At 38.6% G+C, this 14,734-nt stretch overlaps 1 pseudogene across 1 annotated transcript; it reads right to left on the bottom strand.

Annotated features, from left to right (window-relative positions):
• Positions 1-11,187: 11,187 nt before the first annotated feature.
• Positions 11,188-13,001, bottom strand: LOC306645683 (histone-lysine N-methyltransferase SETDB2-like; annotated as a pseudogene). Its single transcript has one exon. The product of its transcript is annotated as a histone-lysine N-methyltransferase SETDB2-like (transcript).
• Positions 13,002-14,734: the final 1,733 nt, after the last annotated feature.

Below are 14,734 nucleotides of genomic sequence, written 5' to 3'. Positions count from 1 at the left end.
GAGTATACACTAAAATCAGAAAGCAAGCAGGCCCTGGCTTGGAGCCTGTTCTTCTCTCAGGCCTCTTAAGTAAAAGAGAATCTGTCTGGGTTTCCCTTTAAGTTAAAGACCCTGACACTTAAGAGTCCATTCTCCCCAATCCACCCAGACACTTGGAGAAAATAGAGTCTTAAAAGCAATCAATGTGTTATGAATGTGAATTGGGCAAACTATAATTGTATTGGCTCTGAAGCCAAGTAATAAAGTGGTAAATGTGAACAGGTGTGCAATTTAATGTCGTTGGATAATTGACTAAGTATGGTAACCTTCAAGAATTCATCTTTATTCAGTTCATACAACTTAAACTGCAGAAAGTAAGAAGTGTAAAATATGCCCACTTTTTAAAGTGCTTTATTAAAAAAAAAACTTATTATGTGATCCCCACCTGGGCCATGATTAAGTACCCATTATTGCAGCAACAATGGCTCCATTGTTTTTTTTTTTTATCCTAATAACCATATTTAAATTGCAAAAAAATTTTAAAGTTATGGCCAAAATAAAACCAAGCCCCAGGAAAGTTGATTGGTTTCACCAAGTCCACAGAAGAATAGAGCCAGAAGGCTAACTGAAGATCCAAAATCTCAATCCAAAACTCGTTCTAATACTGTAATTGACAGTCATTCACTACTGTCCCAGCTAAGAAGGTCTTGAGCCTATTCTATTCAACAAGAAGCTGTACCATCTGTGTGGGTCAAAGTTCTCCAGAAAAACAAAACCAACAGAATGTGTATAAATAGAAAGAGAGAATTTTATTTTAAGGAATTAACTCACACAATTATGGAATCCTGGTGAATCCAAATGCTAATGAGGGAGACCAGTAGGTTGGAAACTCAGGGAAGAGATTCAATTTGAGGCCAATTGCAGTTTGCTGGCAAAATCCCTTCTTGCTTCTAAGGCAATCTAGGGATGTCAGTCTTTGCTCAGTCGTGGACTTCAACTGATTAGATGAGTTTCACCAATCGGTTGGAGAGGAATCTGCTTTACTCATCCAAAGAATACCTTCACTGAAACGATCCAGAATGATATTTGACCAATTATCTGGGCACCCTTGCCCAACCAAGTTGACACATTAACTACCACACATCCCACCAGATGTTCAATCCTTTGCTCCTCAAAAAAAGCAGGGGAGGTCTATCCTTGTGAGGAGACTAGAAAGAATTAGTTCAAAATCTATGGTGCAATATGGCTAGGTGCCAATAGGTGAGATGCCAGAAGATCCATGGAATTGATATCAACAAAAGGGGATCAGGTCTGAAGCAGAGGAAACCTCACTTTCACTACCACTCCTGGGAACACAAACAATGCCATTTATTTTGGTTATTAATTGCTGTGAAACAAACAACCCAGAATTTTGTGATGGCTTTTACCAACAACTATTTTACCATCGCTCATCATTTTGGCTCAGAAATTCAGATAACATTTAGGGAGAGAACTTGTGTCCATTTGTGTCTGTCCCATGTGGTGTCAGCCAGGACTGGAATGTACAAAATGAGTTGAGTTATGCATCTGGTGCCTCACCTGGAGTGACTCAAACATCTGGGAGCACGCTGAGCCACCCAATGGGAGCTATATATCTTGTAGCCTCAATTTATACAGTTGGCTGGGTTCTTTTTTGTCCTCCACATAATCTGAAGGCTTATTCCTCTCCCTACAGCCTCTCCATGTGGTCTCTCTAGGAGGATATTCATATTTTCCACATGGTGGCTCAAGGCTCCCAAGAACACACAATCAGAAATGGCCAGCAGGCACTGGATTGTCTCTGAAATAATCTAGTGTTTAAAGAATTCACTGGCCCAGATCAGACCTAAGAAGAGACAACACAAGTGTGTGAATGCCTGGAGGTGTGATTCATTGAGAGTCATAAAAGTGACACGTGTGATGACTTATTCTGCCATACATGAGGTGTGGCCTTTTGCTAAGTCCACACACTCACCTATGTCTTCCCAGGGTGTGATCCATCCATCTCACTCTTTCAGCTCAGTCCCAAGCTCCTAGACATCCTTCTGTAATCTACCTTTTTCATCTCCCCTCATTTTGTCTTAGAGATGCCCCTACCTGCTTCCAAAGGCATCTGCAGCTCAAACTCTCTTCTTCTAGTTCACTGACACTGGAATTGATGGCCCTTTAGACTCAGAAACCTCCCCTAAAGCAAAGCTAGTTTTCTTTTCCTTGAGAGTCAAAAAGACTTGAGATTCAGATTTTCTCAAGAAATTTGGAACAGGGGAAATAGTGCAGTCCATTCTTCTAGTGTAAAAAGAAAGGGGGAAAACATAACTGCTTTGCTTTTCTATTGCAGAGGGTTTGAGGCTGTTGACCCTATCTCACTAGCTGGGTAAACTTACCTACTGTTTGAGTGACACTAGCTGTCTCAATATACTCATTTATAAAATGGGTATCATCCTCCCCCTAGGGCTGTTGTGAGGATTAAATGACTAAAAACTATTTAAATTATTGAAGACAAAACAGTAAGAATTCACGATGATCACATGGGTAAGTCATATTCTGTCACACACAACAGGCCTCAGGTGCCCAGTGTGATAAACAGAAAACCCAAGTCAGTAAAATTTTGAAGAGATCTAAGTTAATACTTCCCCACTTGCATCTCTCTCTCTCTCTCTCTCTCTCTCTCTCTCTCTCTCTCTCTCTCTCTCTCTCTCTCTCTCTCTCTCTCTCTCTCTCTCTCCTCCCCCTCCCCCTCTCTCTTTGGAAAAGAAAGAGCCAGTTGTAATTTTTTTTTTATTTTTTAATCGAACAGATAACATTGTACATATTTATCATATACAACATGATGTTTTGAATATAAAATACTTTGCAGAATGGTTAAATCTGGCTACTTAATGGAAATTAAGACGTAGAAAATATTAAGATCCTTCTAGGAGAAAACATTAAGATCCTTCTAGGAGAAAACATAGATCTTTATCAGCCTTCCCTATTCAGGTATTAGGTTCTCAAAGAAAACATCTATGGGAGAACTTTTTATCCAAAAATTACATAATAGATTGTTATGGTTTAAATATGAGGTGTTACCCAAAAGCTCATGCGTGAGACAATGCAAGAATTTTCAGAGGAAATATGATGTAGATTACGAGAGATGTAACCTAATCGATGGATTAATCTACTGATACAGATTAACTGGTTAGTAACTCTTGATAGGTGTGATGTGGCTGGAGGAGGTAGGTTACTCAGAGCATGCTTTGGGGGTTTATATTTTGTCGCTGCTTCCTGACTGCTGTGTCCTAAACTGCTTTCTTCCTCCACATTCTTCCACCAAGATGTTCTTGTGACTCACTTTGGGCCCAGAGCACTGGAACTGATCTTCTGTGGACTGAGACCTCTGAAACCATGAGTGCCAAATAAACTTTTCCTTTTTCTTTTGGTCATAGCGGTGAAAAGCTGACTAAACATAGATACAATATATATGTCCACATACATCTACATAACATATCTACATGTGTATCCTATCTGTTAAATATAAAACATAGAGTTGATCTGTACATATCACACACGATACTCAGACTTGCCCACGGAAACCTGTCAAAACCATCAAATACTCAAAATGTAAAATTATAAATGAAGCATAGTCCCCACCACCACATATGGGATTCCCCAATCCCTCCGCCCAACTAGCTGCCCTCCCAGTCATGGACATGGGGGTACCATGGTTTTGAGTCTCTACCCCACCACACAGCAAGACTGTGGGGGTGGGGACGGTAGGTCAGGAGAGTGAAGTGGAAACCCCAAAGGCCATTGAGACCTTCGTGAAGGGCAAGCATGGATATGTCTTCATAACCCAAGACCATTTCTTTGCCAGCTCCTTTCTTCCTCATCCATAGACCAAGGGTCAATCTCTTGAGAAACTGTCTTGACTTTAGAATATTTGGAAGAAAATGAGAGGGAAGGGGGTATGAAAAATGGTGGAATGAGACAGACATCATTGCCCTACGTACACGTATGATTACACGAATGGTATGAATCTGCATTGTGTACAACCATAGAAAAGAAATGATGTACCCCATTTGTGTACAATGAATCAAAATGCAGTCTGTAAAAAATTAAAAGCTAAATAAAATTAAAAAAAAAAAAAAATACCATTTACCAGGCAGAATTTGTTTTAAAAACATGGTCAGATACTTTTTTAAAAAAACATAGATATGTGTTTTTTTTTGTTTTTTCATTTTTCTCCCTTGCCTTAGTGGTTTCCGGCCAACCATGCACTTTAACCAATGTGACTAGCCATGGCACATGTGGCAAGTACACAGCCCTACAAGCAGTGGCCCCTTTTGTGCTTATGCTTGTGGCTGAACGGTTCCTACACTGGGTGGCTTCTCTCACCCCTCCCAGGCCCCGGCGTGTCTGGAACTTACTGGAAGATGTGACTCTCTAGTTAAGATCCTTGGCACGCTGCAGTTAAACCTCTGCCTTCTTGGGGACCTGCCCAAGCTCTGGCCCCCACTCTCCCAGCTCCTTTTGGGCCCCAAATCTTGTACCTCGACCTGGCTACTCATGAGGTTAAATAAAACTTGAATAAAAGGCAAGTCACTTTCCTCACACCATTCAACCTGGGGGCCAAACAGTTGATTCAGAGACTCTCTTTGTTATTCTGAACTGAAAAGAAGCACAGGAGAGGGTCCAGGAAGGCATGTATATGACCTGACACCCGAAAACAGGCAGGTCTTCAACAGCAAATGTCTTTTTTACAGCACCATAAAGCTAGGTTTCCATTTAATGATGTAAATTAATTGCTTTCTGTTTTATAAAAGGATCACAAGCACTGGTTTTATTTCTAAGTAATATTTGATGAGTTTCGTAACAATCTTTTTACAGAACCAATGAAAGGAGATGACTCACAAGGGTAATAAAATAGGGTTCTCTCACTTCCCTTGGCAAAGCAAAATGTCTCCATAAGTCAATTTTTCTAAATTGCCTCTTTTTGTCTTTTTTTTTTTTTTTTTTAGCCAAGAAAATAATCAGAAAGTGAGCATGGTGTCAGGTCATGAGTCTCTCCGTGGGCCTCAGAGCACCTCCCTAGGCTCCATGTTAAATGGTTTTCTCAGAACAGAAGAGATTTTTTTTTTTCTAACCCCTCTTTTTTGGGTTATAAATTATTCATTTCATTTCTTCATCTTTGATATTTTCTGCATTGGCTATCATGTAGCTAAAATCATTTTAAGGAGGGGGAAACTGGCTTAGCTATTAAAAACTCTTTGAATTTCACAAGGAGAACTTTTTCATTACCTGGTGATTGGGGGCTCACATGTCATCCAAAGCACAGAAACATGGTAAAGCCAGAGGATTCAAAAACAGCTACAAAATAAGGAATAAAAGAGGAGAGGAAAAATAACTTTTTATTAAAGACAGTTCAGGAAGATGAGACAAGTTTTGAAATGTTAATAAAATATGAAGAGACTGAACCATAACAAAGTTCAGTTTTGTACAACACAGCATGTTTTTTCACTGAAGCTCCATTTTGGATCCTCTCATCACTTCATCTGGGTCAAAACGTTCTGCTGTGTTCCCAACGTCAGTACCCTAAGGACTCTTGACGTAGTTTCCAGTATTAAAATATATTCCAAACAAGTTCATCTTCATTTATTTTCTTTAGACATTTGTGCTGTGTTCATGCAATTTTAGAGAAGGCCAACTTCTCTACTTTGACCTTTTTCTCTGAGTTTCAAGTGAAAAAAACTTCTGATTCTGATCACTGGATTCATTTTTTAAATTGCCTAATTGAACTGTTTTACTGTCTCATTTTGTGGACCATAAGATTGAAAGGCTTCCTTTCAGTGAGTACAGGCTGCCTGCTTTGACTAGCTCTGTGAATCTTGGTGGTTGATCAGCCTCTCTGTGCCTCCATTTCCCATTTGTGAAATGGGAATGATGATACCTATTTCCAACATTGTAGGATCATTGTGAGGACTGAATAAGTCATTGCTTACAATGCACTTAGCACATAGAAATTCCTCAAGAAACATCTCCACTTCTCTTGTTACCCACAATTAACTTTTATTTGTGCTGGGTATTTCTGAAGGAAATGGAAAAAGAGGGGAAAAAAAAAAAGTTCTTTATTTTCCCCTGGGGAGATATACCACCACCAAAACTCAACAAGAATTTTGTTTTAAATCAATGCAGCTAATTGTTTGTATTCACTTTTTGAGCATGGTTCTGATTATTGTAGCATTATTGTAGCATTATTTTGTATAAGCAATTTAATCTTTATACACTAAAGTTGATGCTGAGTCCTGAACATAATCCCCATTCCACCAATTGTACCTTTGCCGTGGAAATGGCTCCACTCAGTGGAATCACTGCATAACTACATCCTCATCAGGTTAGGAGTCCTGCTTAGAGTGGTCACCAACATTAATAATTGTTTTATAGCTTTAAATTAAATGGTTTGCACATAAATTTATGATTCAAAAAATTCAGTCTGCCAACTCAAACTCCATTACTATCTCATAATTGTAATGGGAGTGTTATCCTATTCTAAAATACAGTCAATATTGAGCTGTATCCAACAAAAACCAAAGCCATATTTTCACCTAATAAAATCATGTGTGTTTTCCTCACTGTGTTTGTGAGGGGCAAAATGGTTTGCACGTCTATCTAACTTGATTGATGTCAATCTAGATGCTTTAAGGATCATCTGAATTCCAGTAGTATGGGTCTATTGATCAGTCTATAGAGAATCTGGAGTAGCAATCAAAAGATTCTCTACTCCTCCAGATTCCAAGGTATGTCTGGAAACCTTTAGAATTTTCCATATTTTATTTGACATTTCCTAAAATATTCCCAGGATTTTTCAATTGCTCACCATGTGAGCTATGAATGCTCAAAACCTCCTTACCTCCCTGATATAGTTTGGGTCTCAAGTGTTCCCAAAGACCTATGTGTTGAAGACTTGATCCCCAGTCCAGGATGCTAATGGGAGGCGGTGAAACCTTTAAGAGCTGGGGTCTCCTTAGACGTCTTCTGGTCACATGGGACAGTGCCCTTGAAATGGATATCAGGACTCTGGTCCTTCCTCCTCTTCCTTTCATTCCCACTATAAGGTAAATGTGCCTCTTCCATCACACACTCCTGCCATGATGTACTGTGCTGCCACAGGCATAAAACAGTGGGACCAAGACAAAATAAACCTTTATTCTTTATAAGCTGATTATCTCAGGTATTTTGTTGCATAATGGTTTGACTACATTTCTTTGCTGTTCTGGAATTAGGTTAAAACGGGTGACTTCTGAATGTCTCTAAGTTAAATGTATAACAGTTAATGAATACTTTTATGGAATTTAGAAATGGACCAGCTGATGATGATAGTGCTGGTGATGGTGGTGATGATGATGATGTTGATGAAGATGAAGATGATAGCTAACACTTCTATAGTGCTTATTATTTGTCAGTCATTATTTATACACATAAATTACATGTGTAATTTATGAATCATATTACATGTAATATTACATGTAATATTACATGTAATATTACATGAATCATATTATCCTCACAAGAACTCTTTTTTAGTAGATACTCTTGTTATCCTCATTTACAGATGGGAAAACAGAGTCACAGAATTTCAAAGCCACTTGTTCAAATACATATAGGTAGTTACTGACCTGCAACTTGAACCTTCCTTCTGTCCCTAAACACTACACTATTCTGCTTCTTCTGTAATGATTAGAAATAAAATATTTGAATGGGCCAGGCAGAGTGATGCACACCTGTAATTCCAGCAGCTTGGGAGGCTGAGGCAGAAGGATCACCAAGTTCAAAGCCAATCTCAGTGACTTGGTGAGGCTCTGGGCAACTTAGCAAGATCTTGTCTCAAAGTAAAATATAAAAAAAAAAAGGACTGAAGATGTTGCTCAGTGGTTAAGCACCCCTGGTACCAAAAGAAAAGAATGGTACATGAATATCCATATGCAGCATTAAAATTAATCATATTTATTAATAAGCATATAGTTGATGAAGTTGAAATATTTTTACAAGAAGAAAATTGTTGCATAAAACATTTTTTACTTAAAGCATTCTAGATAGCAAGTAAACCAACAAACATACATTTAACCTCACAATTTAACATGCTCATTCCTCCTTAGGGAAATGAATATCAAGACAAGAACACATCTATTGGAATGACTAAAATAATTTTTTAAACTAACTGTACCAAGTGCTGAAAAGGATGTAGAGTTACTGGGGAAAAAATTACACATTGTGATAAAATTTCAAATGGGACAGCATTTTTTTAAAAAACTGTTTGGCTATTTCTTTAAACATTCAGTACTTACTTATATGGCCCAGCAGTTCTACTCCTTGATATTTACCCAACATGATGAAAATATACATCTACACAAATACCTGTAGGCAAATACTTAGAGCAGTTTCATTCATAATCACCAGATACTGGAAATAATAATACAAATGTTAAATTCAAAGCCAGACTGGGCAACTTAGTAAGACCCTGTCTCAAAATAAAAAAGGGACTCAGCTCAGTAGTAGAGCATCCCTGGGTTCCATATAAATATCCATTAACTAGTAAATGTTATACATTCATACATTGGAATGTTCCCCCATCCTAAACATATACAAACTACTACTAATACCTGCAACAAAAATCATATGCATTAAGCTAAGTATAGAAGGCCACTCAAAAGGATTCACCCGGTGTGATTCGATTCACATGGCAGTCTCCACAAAGAAAAAGGACAGGGAAGCAGAGTAGAACAGCCATTGCCAGAGGCTAGAAATAGAGGAAAAAATACAAGGAACTTCTTGGGTTGATGAAAATATGCGTAACTTGGTTATGGGAGTAGATACTTGACTATATATGTTTTCAAAATGCATAGAACTTGGGGCTAGGGCTGCAGCTCAGTGGCAGAGCACTTGCCTAGCAAGTGTGAGGCACTGGGTTTGATCCTCAGCACCACATAAAAAATAAATAAATAAAATAAAGGCATGCTGACCATCTACAACTACAAAAAAAAATTTTTTTAATTCATAGAACTCTACACCTTATAAGGGTAGTTTGTACCTTATTGTTGATTATACTTCAACAATCCTGAGATATAAAGAAGAAAAGAAAAAGAGGAAGGAAGGGAGGCAAGAGGAAGGACTAACAAGAGAATCGTGTAGCCAAGTGGGACTAGAGATAGAGTTCCTGGGTTTAAAGAGAGTTCCACCACTCTGAGACAGGAAATAACTTACTAATCTTCTCTATGCCTCAATTTCTTCATCTGTAAATGAGATAATACTCCTTGTTTCAGAAAATTGCTTTATGACCCATGCTGTCCTGTAAATATCGATATTGATGAAGTAGGTAAAATCCTTTAGGATATTAAAACAAAAGAAAAGAAAATTGCTATGAGGATAAAATAATGTTTATAAAGCATGTAGAACAACATCTTGCATAACATTTCTTGATAAATATTTGTGCAGTAGTGCACACCTGTAATCTCAGCTACTCTAAAGGCTAAGGTAAGAGAATTGTAAGTTTGAGGCCAGCCTGGGCAATTTATTGAGACTCTGTCTCAAAAAAAAAAAAAAAAAAAAAAAAAAAAAAAAATACAGAAAGACCTGGGGATATGTAGCTCAATAGTAGAGGATCCCTGGATTCAATGCCCAGTACTGCTAAACATATATACATATATATTTTATTGCTTGTACTATAAGTGATCATTTTACACATTATGATGCTGCACATTCAACCAGCAAATTGTGTCAGCTGTAAAGTAGGCAGAATCAAGCCTTGCTAGGTCATCCACTCTGACACTGATCTTACTCATCCATGCCTGTAAAGGGGGTCAAGTCACATTGGTTTCAAGCTCTTGATGTTGAACATACAACTAAGTCCCTAATTGATTGCCATTACTCCAATCAGTACTCAAGCTGGGACCTCTGATAGCACCTATTTTGCCTAGTATTAAAAAAAGAGCTGAATTACAGATTTCCAGACATTTTTTTTGTGCACAGAATTCTGCCTGACTTATGCCATAAAAACTCAAATAATGCAAACTATCTCTCCATAGCTCCTCTGTGCTCCTTCTATAACCTATGAATATTTCAGAGCAACTTCTCTAGGGCAAGAAGATAAAGCCTTGCAAACTCTGCTTGACTTCCCTAAGAGAAAATTATTTTTTATCCTATTTTATTTATTATTATCATTATTATTATTTTGATTCATTGTACACAAGAGAAAATTCTTTAGAAGCCATCAGAGGGAGTCTGGAGGACATCTGAGACAGAAGAGTGAGGCAGGGACAGGGGAGCACCAGAAGAGGGCACTGCTGGCTACTGTCTAATGAGATCACCCTTCAGGAACCCATAGAAACTACTACAGAGCAGTTAGTCTAATGTAAGAAGAGAAAGAAGTCCACCTGCTCCAATTTCCTAGTCAAATGGTTGCCCCAGGTAACAGAAACTCCCCCACACTTCATAGTTGAGCTCATGCTCATGTATACTTTGAACATGTTCCTCTCCCTAAGCCAAGGTAAATTAGGCACCTGAAGCATGAGGTGGGGAATATTGGTTAGGGCCTGGGGAAAAACACGGCAAGCTGGCAGAGAGCTGGTTGTCATAACAATAACTGGAAAAACAGGTCAGGTCAAGAGACTATGAATTGTACAGAAGAGGTATCTGAATCTCCTCAGCCCAGTAGTTCCACTTGCTGGAACATCTTGCAAAAGAAAAATCTCACACAAGTCTACAAAGAAACTTAAAATTTTATTGTTGCATTATTGTGAAATAGCAAAAAAAGAGATGGAGCAAAAAGATGAAGAAGAGATTACCCAGATTATCTAAATGTCCATCAATATAAAAATGAATTATAATTCTGTAGCATAATCAGCAAAGATGATATATAACAATAAATATTAATGAATTAGAATTGCAGACTTTAACATGCACAATCTTACCGAGTCAAAAATCAGACATACTAAAGGAAAAAATCGCAATCTCTGTAATAGCACTGAATGTTTAAAATGCAATTTTTTAAAAATATATAATTTATAATGCAAATAAAAGCAATAAAGCAGAAATAATTTGCATGTTTCCTCATATTTCATAGCTGTGGTTGCCAATGGAAACTTCCTAAAGATGGTCAATTAGGAAATGAATACTTAAATATATTTTCATATGACAAAGATAAACCAAATCATTTATATATATGTATGTATATCTATATATAAAATTATATGTTAAGAAAAATCAGAAGATACATAATCCAGGAGTGGAAGTCAAAAAAAATTTATTCTTCAGGACAATGAGTCTCAGCATCCCATCTTTTTCCCTTTGTGTGGAAAAATGGCTGTCTTGGATTTAGGACTTCTAATAACTGAATGATACTGAGTTCTTGAGATATTGTTATAGCTCATCTCCATAATAGGCCCTTCTTATTTATTACTAAACTTAGGTGGATATTCCTCAGTTTTAGCACTTCTAGGTTGCTTTTCCAATTCTAGTGGGATAACTTCAACCTCACAATCTGAACATGTAACTTCTATTTTCCTCTTTTTTGAAAACATATTTTTCTTAACATTCTCTTCCATCTTCATCAACAGCATTAGGTTTCTGAAGACTAACTCCATTTAGCAATCTGAATAGATGCAAACAAATGTCCCTCTGTCAATGTCATCTAAGCAGCATACCCCCCATACTTTCTTCTCAGTTTTGAACACCTGTAGCCTCACTTGAGGACCATGTTGGATGACTCAGTTTTGACACCTTTGTAGATTATACTTGCACAACAGGTTGCATTCATAAATGCTCAAAAGATACAAACACCCTACAACAAATCCTCAAGGTATCCAGTAGGTATTTGCCTTTTCTACTTATATCCAGTGGTTATTTTTATTACTTGACAAAGGACAACTTTTGGCGTTCCTTGCTGTGAGTGGAAGATGTGCACATTTTGTTATGTCTATGCAACCCTCAGAACAGTCACATGAATCCGTGAACATGTTGGAAAAGTTGTTTAGAAAATATGTTCATGGCCACATAGTCTTTCTGTACTTAAACTGTGGAAGCTTTCTACTATCAATTTCATTACAGAAAGAAATAGGTACTGATTCCACTCCATTGCTAATATCCACATCAGAAATAATTTCTTCTTGTTTTGGGTAATTCCAAGTCAACTGAACCTAGGTATTGAAAGAAAAGTTATCTGTAAAAAAAAGTTACACTCTATCTCAAACAAGTAATGAAAGACTTCCTCCACATTTCATGGACTTCTTCCATGAGAAGTTCTATAACTCATATGGAGTGCACAAGAATGAGAATTTGTCTTTGCATGTTGTCTTTGGAAGTGACACTTGAATGGTAGCTGTAGAGAGTTTGAAATTTGGTGGTATTTTCATCAGACAAGCACCAGAGCAACCATGACTTTGATAAGATAAATTCAAAGATGACTTTTTTCCCCTGAAGTCTATAACTATTTTCCAGAGGGAGAATTCCCTTATTTTCTTAGACAGAAATATACAGTTTGCTGGGAAGAAGTTTTCATATGATGAAGAGGAAAATACATTTGATTTGTTTTCCCATTCATTCCAAGTCACAGGCCTAGGATCTTTAATCAATGTTGAATTGTTACTTAGAGTTGCTTCATTCACTAGAATCATTGCTTGTATGTATTCTTTATTTGTGGCAGACCTATCTTTGATCTTTTGTTTCAGTGACTATAACATATTTTGCACTTTTTCAAATACAAAGTTCACTTTTCCATCAACTTCCAGTTTCATCCAGAAAGTTCTTGCATCACCATTTTTTTTCTCCCATCTTCTGGAGTTGTAGGTAAATATAAAATTCTTCAAAATTAAGTTATCAGAAGACTGACATCAATCACTTTGATTGGAGAAAATTATTGGAATCCAACTGCAGACTTTTCAAAGTAAAATTTTCCGAGAAAGTGCAACATTATTGCTATTTTTAACCCAATATTCTTTAAATATTTGAATTTTCAAATAAAAACTGATTGAAGAACTGTCATAAACTAGTCCAAACAAAAGACAGGTCCATGCATCTTCATCAAGTGAATATTTACAGTTGTATCAGATCATTGACAATATCATTTTAAAGATAAAAACCAACTCCAGAGTGAGAGCCTTTCTGCACAGAACCAAGCTTCAATTCCCTGAACCAAGGCGGTGAGTTCCTGCCCGCAGATTGCTTCAGGGACCAGGACAGGGCAGCCAGGGACTTCCCCAAGCAGCCCGCACCCGGCCCCCTCCGGCGGGAAGCGTCTTTCCAGGCTAGCTTCTCGGGGCAGACCGCCCAGTGAGAGCCTTTCCACACAGAGCCAGCCACAAGTCCCCAAGCCAGCGGTGACCTCTGGCCCGCAAGCAGCCTCTGGGACCAGGGCAAGGCAGCCAGAAACCTCTCCAGGCGGACCTGCCCCCTGGTCCCCCCGCCACAGGCTTTTTCCACGGGGCGATCCAAGATGGCGGACTAGAGGGTGACTGCATCTCCAGTCGCTCCAGAACCCAGGATTCAAGAAGAGGAGGCATTGAGAGACTCAGACTAAAATAGAGCCTCGGGGTGAGTCTCCCCCACCCAGTGAAGCGCTGCCCGGGCGGCAGGCCCAGATTCGGGTGGCTTATTAGAGTAGGGCAGAGCAGCTAGAGTCCTCCCCAGGCGGCCCTGTGCACTCCGGTGGTGGGCTCCTCCCACAGGGCCAGATTCTCCAGCATCTCGGAGCAGGCCTCCCACTGAGAGCCTTTCTGCACACAACCAAGCTTCAAGTCCCTGAACCAGGGCGGTGAGTTCCTGCCCACAGGTTGCTTCAGGGACCAGGACAGGGCAGCCAGGGAATTCCCCAAGCAGCCCGCAGCCGGGCCCCCTCCGGTGGGAAGCGCCTTTCCAGGCTAGCTTCTCGGAAACAAACCCCCCAGTGAGAGCCTTTCCACAAAGAGCCAGCTCCAAGTCCTGGAACCAGTAGAGGACTAGGGGCAGCTTTCCTTGGAAGCACTGCATTATCAAGTTACTCCAAGACTTCAGGCTACTGAAGGCAGGAAGGTGATACACTGGAAATCTACAGGGACAATATAAGCCAATAGAAGAATCCTGCAATATCACAAAGTCCCACTGACACCTGACCAATATGAGAAAACAAGGGAAGAAAATGTCCCAAACAAACCTAGATACTATATCAATGAAACCCAATGACAGCACAGCAGAAGAAATGTCAGAAAGGGAGTTCAGAATGTACATAATTAAAACAATCAGAGAAGCAAATGAGGAGATGAAAGAGCAAATGCAGGCATTAAACAATCGCACCAATCAACAGTTAAAGGAGCAAATATGGGAAGCAAGAGATCATTTCAATAAAGAGTTAGAGATATTGAAAAACAACCAAACAGAAATCCTTGAAATGAAGGAAACAATAAACCAAGTTAAAAACTCCATAGAAAGCAGAACCAATAGGATAGAATACCTGGAAGACAGAACCTCAGATATTGAGGACAAAATATTAAATCTTGAAAACAAAGTTGACCAAACAGAAAAGATGGTAAGAAATCATAAACAGAATCTGTAAGAATTATGGGATATCATGGAAAGGCCAAATTTAAGAATTATTGGGATTGAGGAAGGCTTAGAGAAACAAACCAAAGGAATGAAGAATCTATTCACTGAAATAATATCAGAAAATTTCCCAAATCTGAAGAATGAAATGGAAAACCAAGTACAAGAGGCTTATAGGCTCCAAATATACAAA

The sequence above is a fragment of the Sciurus vulgaris genome (assembly GCF_902686455.1).
Source record: "Sciurus vulgaris genome assembly, chromosome: 15".
Taxonomy (NCBI): Eukaryota; Metazoa; Chordata; class Mammalia; order Rodentia; family Sciuridae; genus Sciurus; species Sciurus vulgaris.
Note: the sequence above shows the minus strand (reverse complement) of the source record. Positions and strands in the feature narration are given on the sequence as shown.